Here is a 7,930-nt window from a genome sequence, read left to right as displayed (position 1 = left end):
TATATATATATTTACGATAGGCTTCTTTAAATGTCCGTCTACCGCAGGGCTTTGTTCGGCTAAGCACTGGGACTGAACCGGGAACCATGTGGTTCGGAAGCTAGCTTCTTCATAATAATATTGATTTCAATTTTTGGCGCAAGGCCAGCGATGTTGCGGGAGGGGGATAAATCCACAGCTTTCTTTCATCGACCTGGAAAGTATAAATGGCAAAGTCGACCGCGGTACAATTTGAACTCGGAACATAAGGTCGAACGAAATGCCGCTAAGCATTTTGCCCAGCCTGCTAACTAGACTGCCAGCTCAACATTGACGAGGTTAATAACGGTGACGGTAATTATTATTTATTTAATTTTTTTTTTATAAAGGTGACAATGATAATGAAGGAGATCATGATAACGATGCTGATGACCATTGTGGTGACGACGACGATGATGATGATGACAGGGATCATGATTAATATTATGATCATTATGATATATTAGTAAAACCGTGCTCCTGTTCAATAAGTTAATATTCGTGTCATATTTTATGTTATTTTAAAGAGGAAATTATATTAACAGTAATGAAAGACTCACTATTATCACTTTATGTATAAAATTATTATATTAAACGGAGGCAAGGATAAACCGGATTTATGTTTATTATGCTCACAACCTACACACACACACACACACACACACACACACACACACACACACACACACACACATATATATATATATATATATATATATATACAAACATATATATATACATATAGATATACATATATACACACACATATATATATATATATATATATACGTGTGTGTGTGTGTGTGTGTGTGTGTGTGTGTGTGTGTGTGTGTGTGTGTGTGTGTATGTGTGTGTAAATCAAAGGGACTAACAGTTTGTTTCAGATTCGAGATTGTAGCAGTGAATATAAAATTGATGACTAGAATCTGACAGTAACATACGTAATTCAGTTGCATAGTATTCGAATGGAATTATTTCATGTGAGTTAAGTGCATTTAATCCTCTCATTTTCGGGAAGTATAAAAAAAACATTAGATTATATTTTTATTAGATATTTTATATTTAATATGTTAATATCATACGGAGATGTATCGTCTTTTTAAATATCTCTTTACTGTGATACTTGCTTGTTTCATTAATATAATACTGTCTCATATTGTTTATTTCAATAGCAGTTCGCCTTAAATAAGATACACCTCAAACTTACAATTATTTATGTTTCCTAAACTGCTTGCTTGGTTGCAAACTACAAACGGGTTATCATTTCTAAATTACTGTGAGCACAAAGTATGAAATGAATATCGGTTACATATACCGTAAATAATTGCATGAAACTAAGTTGGAATAGCATATTCAACATACAAATCGTATTCAGTGTTAATGGCAACCATAGAACTCGAAGCCAAGTCTATTTAACACATGAAATAAAAAAATATTGTAACAGAAACCCGAAAATTAATTTTCTTCATATTTATATATATATATATATACAGAGATAGAGATTAAGTATTTTATTCAACTTTATAGTCTACAGTAATTATTGCTGCTTAAGACATACGTCTAAGTTGAGACGATGCTAAACAGTACCGTCATAAGGAATCATACGAACTTAACTGCAATTCTTACTATACGGTATGTTTGCATGACGTTAATAGTATGTGGAAGTTTCTGTAATTTAACAGGGATTGTAATATTTTGCAGGAAAGAAATGCGTCAGTCTAAAATTGCCCCATACGTCGTGACTTTAGGTTTTGTAGACTTGGGTATAGTATTTCTTCTTTCCAATAAATATATATATATTATACTTTTATTTTTTAAAATGCAGACTGTGTTAAAATGTTATTTCACGATCCAGTTTCCAGGGGAATTACTTTGTTATTAATCACTTTTTCTTCATGGTTATTGGTAGTTGTATCACTCGAGCGTTTGTTAGCAGTTTTCAAACCGTTTTCCCGGCTAAATTTGTCTAATGCTTACAAACCATACGGCGTTATGTTCGTTCTTCTTATTTGTGTTTCTATAATATATACTTTAGATACAATATTGAGAAAATTGTTGAAGCATAAATGGAACATATCACTTGCCATTTATTCGTTTGTCCCAGCGGTGATTTAAATCACCAGTTCTGTTGCCTTAATCTATAAGCTACTCCAAAGACCGAACCTCGGACAACAGACAAAACGCAACTCACAGCGGAGTCGGACCAATATTTATGTGGTAATTTCCATGGATGTTTTGTTTTTGCTAACAACCTTTCCTATATCAATATTTACTTTTGTACTGACACAGATAGAATTTGAAGTTAATTTCAAAAACTATCTTATGTTGAATATGTTGTCGCAGATTAACCACTGTTTCAACTTTATTTGTTATATGATCACAAGCAGAGCATTTCGCACAACGTTTAAGAAAACATGTTTTAGGAAGCCCATAACGGCAAGACAGACTGTATACACACTGAATAGCAGAAATAATTAAAATAGGTTCTTCATAATGTAATTAGATATTTGCAAAGTATTTGAATTTAAATATTCGGGTGTTTCTTTCACTTTCACTTTCAATTTAATTTTATTTATATGTATGTATGTATAAGCCTATAAAATATTTCTGCATTCTTGTGACTGGTACTCAGTTTCTCGACTCCGAAAGGATGAAAGGGACAGTTGAAGTCGGTGGAATTTGATTCAGAACGGAACTACGAAGGAAATACCACTAAGCACGTCGTCCAGCGAGCTAACGAATAATAATAATAATAATAATAATAATAATAATAATAATAATAATAATGATGATGATGATGATGATGATAATCCTAAACTCACAAATACAAAGATCTCGAAATAGAAGTAACTCGAATGTGGAGCGAAAAAAAGAGAGACATTTCCTATAATAGTAGGTGCATTAGATATGATTAAAAAAACATTCATACAAATGCATCGCTAAAACACCAGGACTTACAGAAAATAGCACTGCTAGGCACGGCGTGCATTCAATACAATGAAAGTGAGAGTACCACAACAAACCACAGTACATACCCCATGCACATAGAACTGCGCTCGGGAGTGCAATGTGAACACGTGATGAAAATAATACTGAAGAATAATGACGATAACGACGACGACGATGATGATGATGACGACGATGGTGGTGAGGATGATGATGATGATGATGGTCATGGTCATGATGATGATGATGACGACGACGATGACGCTGATTATTATTATTATTATTATTATTATTATTATTATTATTATTATTATTATTATTATTATTATTATTATTAGAAGAAGAAGAAGAAGAAGAAGAAGAAGAAGAAGAAGAAGAAGAAGAAGAAGAAGAAGAAGAAGAAGAAGAAGAAGAAGAAGAAGAAGAGGCATTTTGCTAAGCATTTTGCCCTCTTTATGCCAAAATAATTTAATAATGGGACTAAAACCACTGTAGTAGCAATAAACAACCCGAATTCAACAAGGAAATGGCTGAAGTTTTTTAATTGTGAATGCAGAAGTTCATGGACCAGACTATACCTTATTTTCCAAGATCTAATTATCTAAGTGTTTACTCTCCAATACAACCGAAAATATCTTCGATATATTTAACGAAGCAACAGACCACGTCATCTGAGTCTGCCTCCAAATGAAAATATATATTTTTGTGATACGCTAAGTATGTACTTACATTGAGAGACATGCCGCCCTTCCGATACAAAAACACTCACAATAATTATGGATAATCATCCTGAGCCAGCCAGTCGTAGAAGAGATAAATATTATAATGTCAGCAGTATTTAACTGTTAAAACCTCAGCGTTCACAAAATTCCATCAAAATTGTTTCCTATGCATGTTCCTGTCGATCAGTATATGTACTTATGTATATCGGTGTTCAAAGCAGTAAATATCAAGATGGATCAAATGAGAATTCTCTGAAAAGATTTTGTTTTGCACCACTAAACTCGTAAATTTTGCAATGGCAATTTCGCTGCGTCACAGCTATTTTGAAATTCGTGTCACAACTCTGTCATAAGGACTATAATTGAACTGAAGTAGCTCTTATAATTACAGCTGAAGGAGACAGTGTACATTTGCCTCGACCCTAAATGCCCTTTCCATAATTTTCAGTCAAATTATTACCGGCATTTCTCCAAACCATTTATTGTAGCAAGTCTGTGAGAAGGGATAAGATATAATATCTGCCATATCCATCTATTCAATTTGAAGAACAAGGTCATGCATCAATATATTCGTCTCAGAAGAAGGACAACGCCTCATTCTATACATCAAACAGACCAAACGCCTATTCTTTTCTCGTTGTTTTATCGTGAGGTAAGATACATTTAGTCTCTCTGTACTAAATTATGTTGTTTGTGGTCCCGTAGTTGTGTCACATCATGTATATGCTAGTGCACATGTGTTTAAAATGTCACTATTGCCTGAGAAACCAGCAAAATACTTTATGTTGTCTCCATTCAAATTTCCGTTAGAACTGATCGTAAAATTCCAGCCGAATTGATTATGCACAAATATCTCATCCGACAATTGCAACATGTGGGATTCCCACACTTTGTCCGCACTCTCATACTTTTTATTTCGGCTCCTTCTACTAACACTGCATTATTATTGCTCAAGTATGGCTCACCAGGCTTCGGTGGTCATTTAGGATTAAAATCAATGTTCATGTCTAAATAATTTTTTGTAAGTTTGTAAAGCAACTATTTTTGTTTTGCGTTTTTGTTTTGTTTTGTAGTGTATTGTTTTTACCGTTGTCTAATCCCGATTATCGAAAGCACCAGATCCTTGGGCAAAAAACCTCACTTGGTAATGCTTGAATAAAAGGTTTTCTCGTTATATATGGTTATATGTAAGCGTTTCTGTGTGTGGGGGGGGGATGTGTGTGTGTGTGTGTGTGTGTGTGTGTGTGTGTGTGTGTAGTTGTAATGATAAGGTTTGTCTCAGACACGATATGTTGCTTATAAATTTAAATTATTATCAGTGTACCGTAAATATTATAATGCATTTTGTAATATTGGTCTGAAACTTGGCAAAAGACCAGCCAGTTCAGGCGAAGTGGAAGGTCAATTACATCGACCACAGTGCAAATCTGTACTTATTGTATCGATCACGACAGGTAAAGTCGACCTTTGAACTCCGAAGATAACAATGAACAAAATACCTGACATGGTAACGATTTTGCCAGCTCGGCTCCTAGATGCATTTTGTAATATTAAACAACATTTAACCCTTAAATTGCATATGGAGCTTTAGTGATAAAACGTGAAGATTGTCTTTCTATTCACTTTTATTTCAATAGCATAAAACCATTCATGATATATTTGACATTTTAAATATCTAAATATGTAATTTATTCGAAATAGCGTTATACAGGAATACCTATGACTAGAAATTTTAAGATCTTTCTAATGCGAAAGCGAAAAACATATTTATGTGTATTCTATGAATCTACTTTGTTGCTTTTTGATTTGAAATGCATACTTCTAATTTGATCTAGAAGTGATTATATGCTTTACAATAAGTAGCCACCAGGGCAAACTAACTGTTAGAAATATCAGTAGATTCGTGTTAAGAACACACTGTCTATTTTCCCTTATTTTTTGTTAATTTTTGTACATGAAATTACATAACTCAGTGAGTCTGACATATTCCTGTAACATCCCGGTTGCTTTTGTAATGTTTCCAGTTCTGTTCAATTTTCAAATATAATCGGCAATGAACATTGTTAAAATTAGCTACATTTGATAGCTTGTTTCATTATAATTCCATTCTAAATCAGAGAAATATAACATTCATTTCCAATGGAAGCTACAATAATGTGTAATGAGGAATATTTATTGTTTAATTCAATGGAAGCTGTTTAACTTATAATATTATATTGAATTTAAATATCAAATTAAGAATATTGATTTGTAACTTATAGAAAACTCGAAAATGTTTAGGACAGGGGTTTCTAAATTATTGGAGTAGCTTTTATAACAATGCAAATTAATTGCAATTTGGATTCATTTTGTCCAAAATACTGCGGAATTGAATAGATAAACGATAACTGAAAATCTCAATTGATATATTACATTTACTTACAGAATATATGCTGAAAACACACAAGTATATAAACCTTTTCTTACATTCATATAATTTGGAATATGTATTAATAGAAATACCTTGTTCATACTTTAAATTAATTTACACAGTTTTACAAGACCCTTTCTCGTTCACGTGTCTTCCCATACATTACCGCTGCAACATCTGTAGAGTCTGACACCATGATGTTACGGCATCCAGTAGGTACACAAGGCTATCATGAGATCCCGTTTCATCGGAGAGACACTGAATGATTTTGCCGTCTACAACAATAGCTTTAATGCTGAAATATAGAGGAGAAGGAAAGACAACATCCCAGATTGATAGAGGGCTCGATTTTAAACAGTTTCTTCAGGTGAACATTTAATTTGAACATTGAGCAAATATGGTTGCACTTTGTACCTAGCCTGCTTTCAAGACGAAACGCCCATCTCCTGGTTTTAGAACAGCTGTGAGTTATTGGTTGCCACCATGCCGAATGTTTTTTTTTTAATCTACAGGGTGTCCATAAAGTCTGGGTACATGAGGATTAATACATACTTTAAGAAATTATCATTTCTTATATTTAATTGTATATGTTATGATTTTATTTACAGTCTGGGTACATGGGGATTAACAAATACTTTAAGAAATTATTATTTCTTATATCTATTGTTTATATTTTGATTTTATTTACTCCATGTACCCAGAATTTGTGGATATCCTGTATATCGAGTAACACTTCGCCAAAATATAAAGTATTCCAGACTCGTTCTACCATGTGCCGTACGAAGAATAATCCATTGTGAATAAATGTATTTGTGTGTGTTACAATAACAGTAAAAAGAGTCAGCGTCTTGCCAACATTGAGCGGAGTTAATTGCATGAAATATTCTATCTTGTTCCGCATTGGCAGATATTTCCACCGCAGCTTCGCAGTTGAATGGAAATGCTTTCAATCGATTGTTATCTTCAGTAGACGGGTACTAAGATGAGAACGAACAAGTCTGACATAAAGAAATGCTGAATGGCTGGTAGGGAGAAACAACCAATCCAGGTAGGATTTGCCTTGCACAGCGGCTTATCATGTCCACCATTTCATCAGATGAAATCGGTTTTTCGCAGCATTTCACTTTCGTGTTTGTCATTCGAGGTAAACGGCACTTATCTAATTGGAATCGAAGAGTAAATGCCTGTCACTACTCATCATAATTGGAATTCTGGCTTTTTCTTGCCACACTGCATCTCCAACGTATTCTGAAATCAGATGAGCATTGTTAACGTAAATTGTAATGGTAACAACAATACCGCAAATCATACTTACAGTTAGCGAGTCACTTTCGATGTTACTTGTGCCTGTCTCTTTACTGTATCGAAACGTGGACACTTTTGTTTATTTCTAATCATTACTACCATAGACACAAGGATTCCATGAAGCTGTAAAGTGATAGAAAAGCATTCATCTAAGAAGGCATAGCAAGTTATAGCGGAGACATTACTAAACAAAAGGTGTCCATTACGTAATCTCTAATACTTTGTTATTTTAATCTCTTATTACTACTCTTTATTCGACAGACAATATGTTTGGGGCCATGTGGGTATTGAAAACTAACACCAAAGTATTAATATCAGTATGCCTAAGCGAAATAATTAATAATAATAGTAACAATAATGATAATCATAAAAAGAAGGGGAAGTAGAGGAAGAAGAAGGAGTAGAAGAATATAGATATATATATGTGTGTTTGTGTGTTTTATAGATGTCTATATATGTATATATATATATATATATAAATATATGTATGTGTGTATATATATATATATATATATATATATATATATAT

This window comes from Octopus bimaculoides, chromosome 6 (genome assembly GCF_001194135.2).
Source record: "Octopus bimaculoides isolate UCB-OBI-ISO-001 chromosome 6, ASM119413v2, whole genome shotgun sequence".
Taxonomy (NCBI): Eukaryota; Metazoa; Mollusca; class Cephalopoda; order Octopoda; family Octopodidae; genus Octopus; species Octopus bimaculoides.
Note: the sequence above shows the minus strand (reverse complement) of the source record.